The sequence below is a fragment of the Equus caballus genome, chromosome 23 (assembly GCF_041296265.1).
Source record: "Equus caballus isolate H_3958 breed thoroughbred chromosome 23, TB-T2T, whole genome shotgun sequence".
NCBI lineage: Eukaryota > Metazoa > Chordata > Mammalia > Perissodactyla > Equidae > Equus > Equus caballus.
The window spans coordinates 33,627,307-33,642,654 of record NC_091706.1 but is presented as its reverse complement, the minus strand read 5'-3'; the positions used below and the strand labels follow the sequence as shown (position 1 = coordinate 33,642,654).

At 38.8% G+C, this 15,348-nt stretch overlaps 2 long non-coding RNA genes across 2 annotated transcripts in view; one reads left to right on the top strand and one right to left on the bottom strand.

Moving 5' to 3' along the window:
• Window positions 1–15,348, bottom strand: part of LOC138920409 (uncharacterized) — a 110,807-nt gene that overhangs the window by 76,421 nt on the left and 19,038 nt on the right. The window lies entirely within an intron of this gene.
• On the top strand, window positions 65–14,039 carry LOC106782464 (uncharacterized). Its single transcript, XR_001379610.3, has 5 exons — window positions 65–199; window positions 353–428; window positions 509–599; window positions 2,080–2,234; window positions 13,830–14,039. It is a non-coding gene; the product is annotated as an uncharacterized lncRNA (long non-coding RNA).

The window sequence follows — 15,348 nt, the reverse complement described above, 5'->3', positions numbered from 1 at the left end:
GTCATTTTGGTTTTCAGATTTACTGAAAAACAAGTCTCTTGAGTGCCTCCATTTACAGAAACAGTGTTTGCCAGTCTGTTTGTGTTCCAAAGAATAGAAAATTTAGTCCTTTGTCTGCCCGCAGGGAAATTACAGTCTAATAGAAGCAATAAACACATGAAAGAAAGGTTTAAACCATCTAAAGAAGCCAAATTACAAGGCAAGTATAAATATTTTTAGGTTGAAACCCTAGATTTGCTAAAAAAAAATTCCCAATAGCAAATTTTGTCTTATTTCTTACATTAAACTGCTATCTAAAGTAACTTTTTAAAATGTACTTTTGAGTTAGGCAGACTTTATCGTTTACTTGCAGACAAGTTGCTTCACTCCGTTTCCTCTTTGGAGAAATGAGGTTGATGCCTAATTCACAGAGTCGCTGGGAGGATCAGGTGAGGTCAGGGGCCTAGTAGGGCTCCAGCTTCACCATAGGCACTTTATAAATGTTTTCTTCTATTTTCTTTTCCTCCAGCTTTATTGAGATCTTATATTTTAAATCCTGAAAAATGTAATATACTATGTATTTTATACATCAAGGCCTGAGAATTCTCTTCTAAGTAAAGGTAATGTAAAGATTTTTATTCTATCTTATCGATAGCGTGAATTGTTCAAAGGGTGGGGATGCCTTTAGGCTTTGAGTGAGCTTTGGGCAATACAGATAAAATTATTTTCATACATCTTGTTACCTTCGTGAAATTTGAATGTGTTAGCCAAAGGAGCTGCCCTAAAGATACTTATACCAATCCATGTCATTACTTTATAGTCACACCACATATTTTGGAAAACTTATAATTAATACAATTTGCACATTTGGGAGATTTGACTCTATTGACAATTGGGGCTTATTTTTTATTCCCAATGGAAAAGTTGGATGTAGGGGATTTTTTTTTTTTAATCTTGAGATATAACTGTTCACTCACTGCTCCAAAATAAGTTATTGGTGACTGGCTGGAAGATTTGGGTATTTTTTTAAAGCCACCTTTGTTTAACCCCAAAGAGAAAGAGCAGGGCTACTCTGCTGGCTTCATTCTAAGAACTCTGCTTGAGAGGACTCGGTAAGCTGAGAATGGGCTAAAAACAGCTCTGGCTCTGTGGGTCCTGGCTTCATCTGAGAGTCTGTAACGTGGGCTGGCTCTTCTTAGGCAGGTCGGAAACGTGAAAGATGTCCTCCCTCCACAAACATTATTACATTACCTTTCTGACCACCCTTTAGTTAGTAAGCTTTGATCTCATTTGCTCTCAGGAGCATGCTTACATACTCCCTTGGCATTCAGGTCTTGTGTTTAGGGTGGAGGCCAAGGGGATAGGGGTGCCAGGGAGTCAGTCAGTCATTCCTGCCGAATATTCAATGAGGAGTGGATTGAAATTGAATTATTCCTAAGGAAAGATTTGGGGCAAACTGTCCAAAGAATGTTAGGATAGCATGATAAATTTTAAATTCTCTTCGTATACTTAAAATCTTAATTTAGTCCCAGAGACCGCTGACATGTTGCATTATTTACCTTCAAAGATTAGATATTAGGCTTGGGAAGGATCTTCCAAGTGGCTTAGTTCATCCTCCTCTTTTCAGTTGTAAATCATGAAAGGAATCATTTGAGTGATTAAGGCTAGCACTGATAAGCCTAAATAAGTTGTTTTGTGAACTAGATGCTATAATAATTTATTTATAAGCTGTATTATATTTTCAAAATGTTTTGATATATAGTATTATACACAACAACCCTGTACTGTAGATGGAGAAGCAGGAACTTAGCCATGTTATGACTTTTTTAAACTTTTACGATTGGTAAATGGCAGAGGTGGGGCTGAAAGAACAGGTTTAATTTTTTTCCAGAATACCATACTGCCTTTTTATCAAGAGCCGTTGCCTTTTGAATTGTTGGAGCTATACCATAAACACTTGCTGGTTATGTAATTAACTTCCTTGTCAGTAGCTTCCTTGCTTCTCCAATATGCCCCTGAATTAAGGTACAAGTTACTTCTGCTGTAATAAAAACCCAAATATAGCTTATATAAGATAGAAGTTTATTCCTTTCTTAACAGAGCATAAGCAGTTTGGGACTCTTCACCCAACTCCTGTTTTGTTGCTCTGCCATTTTCAAGAACCTCTGGGTTCCTGCTCATGGTTCATGATGGCTGCTTCAGCTGTTGCCAACATATCTGTGTCCAAATGATCAAGAAGAGAGAAACGGACAAGGGTGAGACATGACCACTAACAGCACGATCTGCAAGACGCACAAATTATTTTTGCTTTTGTCCTGAACTTAGTCACATGACCTGCAAGAGAGACTTGAATATGTCATCTTTAGCTATGTGACTGTGTACCTAGTTACGCTCCAGCTGCTCTGTTACTCAAGAAAGGGACGGTGAATATTGGGAGACAAGCAGGAGACTCTGCCACAGACTCAGAGAGATAACCCATTGTCCTATCTATGGCCTGCTGGCAGTGTTTTCAGAGAAAAGACTTGGTAGATTTCCCATCACACTCATAAACACTCAGAGCTATCGTAGCCTTCAAGATTCCTGCATATCCCCGACTCTACCCTCATCTAAAGTAGCGTCCCTAAACCACTCTGCTATTCTCTTACCCTGTTTTCCCTCATAGCATTTACCACTACATATCACTATATATTATGTTTATTGTTTGTCTTCTGCCCTAGAATGAGTTCTCTGAAGGCAGAGACTTTGTTGTGTTGATTACTACCTCCCGTGAACCTAGAAAAATGCTTACTACTACATGGTAAGCAGTCAGTAATTGCAGCATGAATGAATGTCCTTTCTCCCAACACTGACAGTGACTTGAGCATATTTATTCCATTATTCATGTATTCAGTCCTTATTTACATGTACTATGAGTAAACCACTATGCTACATAGTTTGAGGAGTAAAAAGTCTGGTTGCTTATGATTCCACTCTCAATCTTAGTCTAGCATGGGGATTCTGGTTCAAAATGGTGACAGGAAGATCTTGAACTCACCTCCTCCCATGGACACACTGAGCCTACAGCTACATGTGGAATAATTTCCTCTTTAGAAAATGGGAAGGCTGGCTGAGTGATGTCTACCCATTGGGTGAATGAGAAGAAAAGCATGTCAAAGAGGGTAGGAGAGGCTGGGACACAGTTTCACCATAAATCCCACCCCCAGCGTGGTGACCCACAGTCGGGAGGGAACTCAAAGCCAGAGCTTCTCCCTGAGGAGCAAAGAGTTCAAACCCCACATAGGTCACCCCAACTTATAAGACCTGCTCTTGTGGGACAAGCCCCCAAAACATATAACTTTGAAAACGAACAGGGCTCACATCCCACTATCCACAAGATTATAGCTATCTGGGAAGTGGTTCAGACTCACCTGCCCCAGGGTGCAGCTCAGAGGCAGCCAGTCACGCCCAGACTTAAAGTGAAGGAGGCTCACCTGCTTATATTAAAGCATCAGCCTGAGGGCCAGGCATGTAATTTACCACATACATCTAGGAGCCTGCTGGAGCACTCTCTGGGGCCTGGCTGGCACCATCTTTGCACTCTCCCTTTGCCATGCTCCAAAGCACCAGTATCTCCCAGAAGGGAGCTTTGCAAGTGTCTGGTGCCCCAACTTTTACAGCTGCTGCCCAGGGGACGACTCTTGATCACCTGGTTTTGGAGGCCAGGGGGACTTGCATCCCTAGCCCCATGGAACTGTAACAATCAGTGTCACCCAGAAAGAAGCTTATGTCCTTGTCTGGCACCCCGAATTTTATGGTTGCTGCCAGGGGACACCTACATCACCTTGGTCTGGTGGCCAGTGAGGCTTACGCCTGTGGGTCACACAGGATTGTAACCAATGGAGAAAGCTACTCCCCCCAGGTAGACAGCTACTACCCCCAGGGCAGGGGGCAAGACGCAAGAGCTCGGTCGTTCTCTCAAGGAGGCCTGTTAAACAGCTAATCATCCTGGCTGCAGCCTAAGGGAGAGGCTTCTAATTAAACACACATCTAGAGGCTGTCAGTAATTTTTCCAGAGACCTCAGAAGACAGATGCTGTATTCACATTCCCTGTCTGCTGAGCTCCAGAGTGCCAGTGTCTCCTGTAGAGGAGCTTTACATGTGTCTCGTGTCCCAGTTTTTGAGGCTGCCGCCCAGGGAACACACCACGATCCCCTGGCTCTGGAGGCTGGGAGTTTGCATTCCTGGGTCCCACAGGACTGTGGCAATTGGAGAGACAGTTCTTGGCAAGCTACCACGTCCAGCGCACTGCACACACAGCAGACCGAGGCATACTCCCCAGTCTTTCTGTGAAGGAGGCCTCTTTACTAGTCCTGGAGCTTCCACTTGAAGGGGCATGCATCGGGTTTGGCACATATCTAGTGGCCTACACAGCTGCTCTCAAGGAACAGGTTATGGACACCATCTTGGCACTCTCCCTCTGCTTTGCTCCAGCTCAACATTATCTCCCAGAAAAGAGCTTATACACTCATCTGGAACCCCAATTTTTGTGACTGCTGCCCAGGGGACACCTCCAGATCACCTGGGTCTGGTGGCCAGTGGGGCTTATGCTTTTGGTCCCACAGGACTTATATATTTGCATACTTTTAAAAGCTGCTGTCTGAGGGTCTCCCAATCAGCCTGAATCTAGGTGCTGCAGTTCTCCCCTTAGGACACTGACAGGTCTTGGCACATCCTCAGCTACTGGGAGCTATTAAGAATATAATATGCTGCTTGTATAAGCACAAAGGTTTGAGAGACAAGCAAGAGCTAGGGCAGAGTTGAAAGACAAGTTTATCACCTACATGAGGCTACTCTTTCAAGCCTGGGAGAGGTAGTTGTTTCATCTACTGTATAGAAACCAACGCAGAGAGTCAAGCAACATGAAGAAACAAAGGAATATGTTTCAAATGAAAGAATAAGGTAAAACTTCAGGAAAAAACCTTAATGAAACAAAGATAAGTAATGTACCTGACGGAGAGTTGAAAGTAACAGTTATGACAATGCTCACCAAACTGGGGAGACGAATGGATGAACACAATGAGAAAACAAAAAGATAGAAAATGTAAGACAGTACCAGATAGCCAGCCCTGGTGGTCTAGTGGTTAAGATTCGGCACTCTCACTGCCATGGCCTGGGTTTGTTTCGTGGTCAGAGAACCACACCACCTGTGTGTTGGTTCTCATACTATGGCAGCTGTCTGGTGCTGTGATGCTGGAAGCTATGCCACCAGTATTTCAAATACCAGCAGGGTCACCCATGGTGGACAGGTTTCAGTGGAGTTTCCAGAGTAGGACAGACTAGTAAGAAGGACTTGGCCATCCACTTCTGAAAACATTGGCCATGAAAACCTCATGAAAGGCAGCAGAGCATTGCCTGATACAGCACCAAAAAGTGAGAGGGTGGCACAAAGTCTGTCAGGGTTCTGCTCTGCTGTACGCAAGGTCACTAAGAGTCACAGTTGACTTGATGGCACTAACAACAAACCAAATAGAAGTCACAGAGCTGAAGAACACAATAACTGAACTGAAAAATACACTACAGAAGTTCAACAGCAGACTAGATGAAGCAGAAGAGTCAGTGAACTCAAAGACAAGGCAGTGGACCTCACCCAATCAGATCAGCAAAAAGAATAAAGTAAAGATAAAAGTGAACATAGCTTAAGGGAATTATTGGACAACGTCAAATGGACTAACGTTTGCATTATAGGACTCCCAGAAAGAGAAGAAAGAGAGAAAGGGGCAGAAATCTTATTTGAAGAAATAATGGCTAACAACTTCCCTAACCCAGGGAAGGAAACAGTCATCCAGATCCAGGAAACTGAGAGAGTTCCAAATAAGATGAACCCAAGAAACCCACACCAAGACAGATTATAATTAAGATGTCAAAAGTTAAAGACACAGAATCTTAAAAGCAACAAGAGAAAAACAACTTATTACATACAAGGGAACCTCCATAAGACTATCAGCAGATTTTTCAGCAGAACCTGCAGGCCAGAAGGGAGTGGCATGATACATTCAAACTGCTGAAAAGAAAAAATTTTCAACCAAAAATACTCTACCTGACAAAGTTATCATTAGGAATTGAAGGAGACAGAAAGACAGCTCTTTCTCTGAAAAGATAAACAAAACTGACAAACCTTTAGCTAAACTCACCAAGAAAAAAGAGAGGACTCAAATAAATAAAATCAAAAATAGAAGAAAACATGTTATGACTGATAACTACAGAAATACAAAGGATCATAAGAGACTACTATGAACAGTTATATGCCAATAAATTGGACAACCTAGAAGAAATGAACAAAATCCTAGAAACATACAACCTACCAAGGCTGAATTAATGAAGAAACAGAAAATCTGAGCAGACCGATTATTAGTAAGATTGAGTCAGTACTCCAAACCTCCCAAAAAACTAAAGTCCAGGACCAGATGGCTTCTCTAGTGAATTCTACCAAACATTCAAAGAGGATTTCATACCTATTCTTCTCAAACTCTCCCAAAAAAAATTGAAGAGAAGGAGATACTTCCTAACTCATTTTATGAGGCCAATATTACACTGATACCAGACAAGGATAACACAAAAAAAGAAAATTACAGGCCAGTATCACTGATGAACATAGACGCAAAAATTCTCCAAAAGAAAAATAGCCATTCAAATACAACAACACTTTAAAAAAGTCATACACCATGAGCAAGTCAGGTTCCTCCGGAGATGCAAGGATGGTTCAACATCCACAAATCAATCAACATGACACACTGTGTTAACAATATGAAGAATAAAAATCACATGATTCTCTCAGTAGATACAGAGAAAGTATTTAACAAGATTCAGAATCCATTTATGTTAAAAACTCTCAATAAAATGGGGACAAAATGAAAGTACATTAACATAATAAAGGCTGTATATGACAAACCCACAGCTAACATCATATTAAATGGTGAAGACCTGAAAGCTATCCCTCTCAGAATAGGAACAAGACAAGGATGCCCACTCTCACCACTTTTATTCAACATGGTATTGAAAGTCCTAGCCACAACAATTAGACAAGAAAAAGGAAATAAAAGTTAGGTAAAACTGTCACTATTTGCAGATAACATCATTTTATATATAGAAAACCCTAAAGAAGCCACCAAAAAATTATTAGATGTAATTAACAAGTACAGTAAAGTTGCAGGGTACAAAATCAACACGTAAAAATCAGCTGCATTTTGGGGCTGGCCCGGTGGCAAGTGGTTAAGTTCGCACGCTCTGCTGCAGGCAGCCCAGTGTTTCGTTGATTCAAATCCTGGGCGCGGACATGGCACTGCTTGTCAAACCACGCTGAGGCAGCGTCCCACATGCCACAACTAGAAGGACCCACAATGAAGAATATACAACTATGTACCAGGGGGCTTTGGGGAGAAAAAGGAGAAAAATTTAAAAAATCTTTAAAAAAAAATCAGCTGCATTTCTATACACTAACAATGAACTGGCAGAAAGAGAAATCTAGAATACAATCTCATTTACAATTGCAACAAAAAGAATAAAGTATCTAGGAATAAATTTGACCAAGGAGGTGAAAGACCCATATACTGAAAATTATCAGACATTGTTGAAAGAAAGCAAAGCAGGCACAAAGAAATGGAAAGATATTCTGTGCTCAAGGATTAGAAGAATTAATATAGTTAAAATGTCCATAGTAGGGGCCAGCCCGGTTGTGTAGCAGTTAAGTTCTCGTGCTTCCTGTGCTTCACTTCAGCTGCCTGGGGTTTGCTGGTTCAGATCCTGGGCATGGACCTATGCACTGCTTATCAAGCCATGCTGTGGCAGACATCCCACATATAAAATAGAGGAAGATGGGCACAGATGTTAGCTGAAGGCCAATCTTCCTCAGCAAAAGGAGGAGGATTGGTGGCAGATGTTAGCTCAGGGCTAATCTTTCTCAAAAAAAATTCCATATTACCTAAAGGAATCTACAGATTCAATGCAATCCCTACCAAAATCCCAACAGCATTTTTCAGGGAAATAGAACAAAGAACCCTAAAATTTATACAGAACAAGAAAAGACCCCAAATAGCCAAAGCAATCCTGAGGAAAAAGAACAAAGCCTGAGGTATCACACTCTCTCATTTTCAAAATATACTATAAAGCTATAGCAACCAAAACAGCATGATACTGGCAGAAAAACAGACACACAGTAATGGAACAGAATTGAGAGCCCAAAAATAAACCCGTACATTTATGGACAGTTGATTTTGGACAAGGAAGCCAAGAACATACAATGGAGAAAGGAAAGTCCCTTCCATAAATGATGCTGGAAAAACTGGACAGCCACATGCAACAAAATGAAAGTAGACCACTATCCGACACTACACACAAAAATTAACTCTAAATGGATTAAAGACTTGGGTGTAAGATCTGAAACCTGAAAACTCTTTCAAGAAAACATAGGCAGTACATATTTTGACATCGGTCTTAGAAATATTTTTTTGGATGTATCTCCTCAGGCAAGGGAAACAAAAGAAAAAATAAACGGGATTACATCATACTAAAAAGCTTATGCACAGCAAAAGAAACTATCAACAAAACAAAAAGACAACCTACAAATTAGAGAAGATATTTGCAAATTGTATATTAGATAAGGGGTTAATATCCAAAATATCTGAAGAACTCAGCATCCCATTTAAACAAACAAACATCCCAATTAAAAAATGGGCAGAGGATCTGAACAGACATTTTTCCAAAGCAGATATACAGATGTCCAACAGGCACACACAAAGGTGTTCAACATCACCAATTATTAGGGAAATGCAAATCAAAACCACAAGGAAATACCGCTTTATGCCCATCAGAATGGCTATTATTAAAAAGACAAGAAATAATGTTAGTGTTGGAGAGGATGTGGAGAAAAGGGAACTTTCATATACTGCTGATGGGATTGTAAATTGGTGCAGCCACTATGGAAAACAGTATGGATATTTTGTAAAAAATTAAAAATAGAACTGTATAGTCCAGCTATTCCACTTCATGATATTTATCCAAAGAACACAAAAACACTAATTTGAAAAGATAGATGCACCCCTATGTTCATTGCAGCATTATTTACAATAGCCAAGACTTGAATACAACCTAGTGCCCATAGACAGATAAATGGATAAAGATGTGGTATATATATACAATGGAATACTACTCAGCCATAAAAAAGATAAAATCTTGCTATTTGTGGCAACATGGATAGACCTTGAGGGTATTATGCTAAGCAAAATAAGTCGGAGAAAGACAAATTCTGTATGATTTTACTCGTATGTGGAAGATAACAACAACAACAGCAGACAAACAGATACGAAGAGCAGATTGGTGGTTACCAGAGGGGAAGGAGGGTGGGAGGAGGGTGAAAGGGATAAAGGAGGACATTTCTACAATGACAGATGGAAGCTAGACTTTTGCTGGTGAACACAATGTAGTCTATACAGAAGTTGAAATATGATGCACACCTGAAATTTATGTTATAAACCAATGTTATCTCAATTAAAAATAATAATAATAAAACCTCCCAACAAACAGAAGTCCAGGACCAGGTGGCTTCACTGGTGAATTCTTCCAAACATTCAAAGAAGAATTTGTACCAATCCTTCTCAAACTCTTCCAAAAAATAGAAGAGGTGAAACTCTTCCAAAGTCATTTTATGAGGCCAGCATTACCCTGATACCCAAATGAGACAAGAATGCCAGAAGAAAAGAAAATTACAGGCCAATATCCCTGATGAACACACTTGCAAAAATCCTCAAAAATATTAGCAAACCAAATTCAACAATACAATACATTAAAAGGATCATACATCGTGATCAAGTGGGATTTATACCAGGGATGCAAGGATGATTCAGCATCTGCAAATCAGTCAGTGTGATACACCACATTAACAAAATGCAGGATAAAGATCATACGATCATCTCAATAGATGCAGAAAAAGTGCTTGACAAAACTGAACATACATTTATGATAAAAACTCTCAACAAAGTGGGTATAGAGAGAACATACCTCAACATAATAAAGGCCGTATATGACAAGCCCTCAGCTAACATCATACTCAATGGTGAGAAGCTGAAAGCTTTTCCTCTAAGATCAGGAAGAAGACAAGGAGACCCAGTCTCACAACTTTTATTCAATATAGTATTGGCAAATACTAGAGCAATTAGGCAAAGAAAAGAAGTAAAAGACATCCAAATTGGAAAGGAAGAAGTGAAACTCACTATTTGCAGATGACGTGAAATGATATATAGACAACCCTAAAGACTCCATCAGAAACTATTGGAACTAATAAACAAATTCAGCAAAGTTGCAGGATACAAAATCAATACAAAAATCTGTTGGATTTCTATACACTAATAAACTATCATAAAGAGGATTTAAGCAAACAATCTCATTTATAATTCATCAAAAAGAATAAAATACCCAGGAATAAATTTAGCCAAGGAGGTGACAGACCTGTATACTGAAAACTACAAGACATTAATGAAAGAAATTGAAGAAGACACAAATAAATGGAAAGATATTCCATGGGCATGGATTGGAATAATTAATATTATTAAAATGTCCATAGTACCCAAAATGATCTACAGATTCAATGCAATCCCTATCAAAATTCCAGTGGCATTTTTCACAGGAATAGAACGAACAATCGTAAAATTTGTATGGGACCACAAAAAAAGCCCCAAATAGCCAAAGCAATCTTGAGAAAGAAAAACAAAGTTGGAGGCATCATGCTCTCTGATTTCAAACTATATTACAAAGCTATAATAATTAAAACAGTGTAGTATTGGCATAAAAACAGACATGTAAATAGGGGAACAGAATGGATAGCCCAGAAATAAACCCATGCATATATGGTCAATTTATTTACAACAAAGGAGCCAAGAATATACAATGGGGAAAGGACAGTTTCTTCAATAAATAGTGTTGGGAAAACTGGACAGCCACATGCAAAGGAATGAAAGTAGACCACTATCTTACACCATACACAAAAATTAAGTCAAAGTGGATTAAAGACTTGAATGTAAGACCTGAAACCTTAAAACTCCTAGAAGAAATCCTAGGCAGTAAGCTCCTTGACACAGGCCTTGGCAATGATTTTTTGAATCTGACACCAAAAGCAAAAGCAACAAAAGCAAAAATAAACAAATGGAACTAAAACTAAAAAACTTGTGCACAGCAAAGAAAACCATCAACATATAAAAAGGCAACCTACAGAGTGGGAGAAAATGTATGCAGATCATATATCTGATAAGAGGTTAGTATCCAAAATATATAAAGGACTCATAAAAGTAGCAGAAAAATAATCTGATTTAAAAATGGGCAGAAGATCTGAATAGACATTTTTCCAAAGAAGACATACAGATGGCCAATAGGTTGATGAAAAAATGCTCAACTCACTCAACATCATTAATCATCAGGGAAATGCAAATCAAAACCACAATGAGATATCATCTAGTACCTGTTAGAATGGTTATTATCAAAAAGAGAAGAAATAACAAGTGTAGGCAAGAATGTGGAGAGGGGCCGGCTCCGTGGCCGAGTGGTTAAGTTCGCGCATTCCGCTGCAGCGGCCCAGGGTTCGGATCCTGGGCGAGGACATGGCACCGCTAGTCAGGCCACGTTGAGGCGGCATCCCACATCCCACAACTAGAAGCACCTGCAACTAAGATATACAACTGTGTACAGGGGGGGTTGGGGGAGATAAAGCAGGAAAAAAAAAAAAGATTAGCAACAGTTGTTAGCCCAGGTGCCAATCCTTAAAAAAAAAAAAAATGTGGAGAAAAGGAAATCCTTGTACACTGTTAGTGGGAGTGTAAATTGGTGCAGCCACTGCAGAAAACATTATGGAGGTTAGTTAAAAAATTAAAAATTACAAAATTAAAGTTAAAATTACCATATGATCAGGGTCTGGCCCTGTGGCCGAGTAGTTAAGTTCGAGCGCTCCGCTGCAGGCAGCCCAGTGTTTCGTTGGTTCGAATCCTGGGTGCGGACATGGCACTGCTTGTTGGGCCACGCTGAGGCAGCATCCCACATGCCACAACTAGAAGGACCCACAATGAAGAATATACAACTATGTACCAGGGGGCTTTGGAGAGAAAAAGGAAAAAAATGAAATCTTTAAAAAAAAAATTACCGTATGATCCAACAATTCCACTTCTGGGTATTTATCTGAAGAAAATGAAAACACTAACTCAAAAAGATATATATACCCCCATGTTTATTGCAGCATTGTTTACAATAGCCAAGATATGGAAACAACCTAAGTGTCAACCAATGGATGAAGGAATAAAGAAACTGATATATATATATATATATATATATATATATATATATATATATATATGTCTATCTGTCTGTCTTTGTATCTATCTATCTATCTGTCTGTCTATGTGTAATGGAATATTTTTCAGTCATAAAAAAGAATGAAATCTTGCCATTTGTGACAATATGGATGAAACTCGAAGGTGCTAGACTAAGTGAAATAAGTCAGAGAAAGACAAATAACATATTATCTCTCTTATATGTGGAATCTAAAAAAAGAAAAAGAAAAAACCCAACCTCATAGATAGGCAGAGAGTGGGGGCTGGGAAAATGGGTGAAGTGTGTCAAAGGGGGTCAAAAGATAAAAAAATAAAAACAAATTGAAAAAAAGAAACACTCTATCAAGTGATAAAAAGTGGAAAGTGGACCACGAAGACAAATTTCGAAGTGCGTTAAGTGACATGCAGATTGAATACTATTACAATCGAAAGGGGATGGGATCTATCTGAAATCAGGTAAGGCTTCACGAGGATACCGAATTTGGGCATTCACAGTGCGCCTTTCAGAAATGGGGAACAGAACATGCAGGAAGCTGTCATATGGTGTTTTACAGGAAGTGAAAGGGTGTTCATGTTGTTAAAAATATACATCCAATTCTTCCCAGCTGATCCAAAGCAGTTTCATCATGCACAACTCTTAGGGATTTTGTTGGTAAAAAACTATGTTTAACATGGATGAGAGTTGGCTATTCCCCCATAACCTTGATAACAGGATATAATGAAAGTAAGCCTTAGATCAGATTCTGCCGCTCATAGGCATTTGTTAAGCATTTATTATAAGCAAGTACAAAACTGTTCATGTAACTTGTTTTGTAAGCATGGTGAAGTTCTAGTTCTGTTCCCAATTTGGATGATTTGATTTCACTTTGCATGAAAGGTTCACTCATACCAGATGTGATAATATTCCTTTAAATGGGCAGGAAACAACCAGAAATCATTAGACCCAATGTCTAATGGTCATGGGACTAGTGGGGTTCAAGCTTTGGGAACCACCTCTAAGGGTAAAGCATATAGAACTTGCTGAATTCTTATACCCAGTTCATGAAATAATGGGGAGTGTCTGAACACTTTAGCCAATCAACTAATACATATCTTGAACACCTTTAATTTCTAATGTTCATCATGCTAATTACAAACCATCAACTTAATGAAAATCCATTTCTGACATTCAGTGTGCTAATTAAAAAAGCATCTGTCTAGTATTAATCAAAATATGGATAGTAGATGCTTTTGTGATAGCTACCTCTCTAGTATGGGTTTTCTGTTTAGAACGCTGAAGTGTAAACTACTGATTAGGGCAACTGACTGCACCAATAATTTAACCTGGCACATAATACCACTCTGTCTATGCAGGAATATTGAAAAGAAATTATAAATATAACAACGGCCAAAGGCAGTAGTGAGAAATCCCTTGGGAAGGTAGGGTTAGGCTTGATAATGGAAAATAAGTACAGAATTTCCTCTTAGTTATACAGCTTTTCTGTCTTTCTTTTTCTAAACCAGGAGAGTAGCACAACGAGAACTTGAATTCAGGAAGATTCATTTGACCATCGGATTTGGGGGTAGGGGGAAGGGCCTGTGAGAAAGATCCTGAAAGCAAGTAGATGAATAATAAAGCCTGAACACTTGCTGTGCTAAGAATAGAGGTGGAGAAGTGGAGGGGAAGTACAAGAACTATTTACATGTAGAATATATAAAAATATTGATTCTGCCTACCATTTGTGTAATGTTTGGTCTTTCACTTATCACCTTTAATTTTGATGGAAACTATAGAAAAATAATATTATTTCCATTGAGGAAGAAGGTTCAGAGAGATTAAATTGACTTGCCTAAAGTCACAAACCTAGTAAATGCTAGAATTAGGACTTCGAGTTAGGTAGTGTGCTACGCTGAAAAGAGAATAGAGAAGGCAAAACCCCAGTGGGCAGGCATATGGTGGAAGATACACATGCATCATGGGTGATGTAAAAGTCGGACACCCTCTGCAGTGAGCAATTTAGCCATATATTCTAAGTATCACCTTTGACCTAGCAAATCCACTTAGAGGAATTTATCCTACCTATATTCTCTCGCGTGTATTTCTAAGCATATGTGTAAAAATAGTAAGTTCAATATTATTTGAAACAGCAATAGATTGAGAACTGGTTAATAAATTATCATGCAAACATCCATTTAATAGAACACTGTACAGTTGTTAAAAAGAGAAAGGCTGATCTTTATGGACTGATATGATCAGATCTCCAGGCTGTATCAACAAAAACAGCAAAGTACTGAAGAGAATGTGTGCATGTGTGTCTATTTACCATTTTTGTTTAAAAAGAAAACACACACACACACAAACATGTAGCTACATTTTCTATCTCTGAAAGGATACAAAGAAACTAGCCTTGGTTGCCTCTGGGGAAAAGAACTAGATAACTGAAGATCGAGGTGGGAGGCAGACTTCTTTTCACCATATGTCTTTTTGTATCTTTTCAATTATGTACCGTATATTACTTATTTTTTTAATCTTTTTTTTAAAAAACAAGAGAGTATAGGCTTTGGACTCAAAGAGCATTTGTTTCTACTGCTTAACTGGCTATGTGACCATGGCTGTGTGGCCAAGTTATTATTTTCTAATTTCATGTGACCACACTATAGAACATGTGAAAAACAAAAGAAAGTCTGTTATGAAACCAACACTCAGAAATAATCACTGTAAAACTTTGGTGTAATTCCTCCTAGTCTTTTAAGAAATCTTTCTGATTACAAAGTAAACGATTTAATTTTAAAATGTATTACAGAATTCATTATTGGGTCACTTTGGTCTATTAACACATTGTTTGAATTACTGTTGATTCACAGTACAAATGCTTACCTTGTAGAGTAGTCCATTCTTCCTATTTCTCAGAATTTCCCCTCATTATTTTCCTAAGGTTTACATTTCCAGGTGAACTTTAGAATCATTTTGGCATTCTGAGAATAGCCTATTGAGATTTTGTTTGGTATTGTAGTAATTTATAGACTAAATTAAAAGAACTGA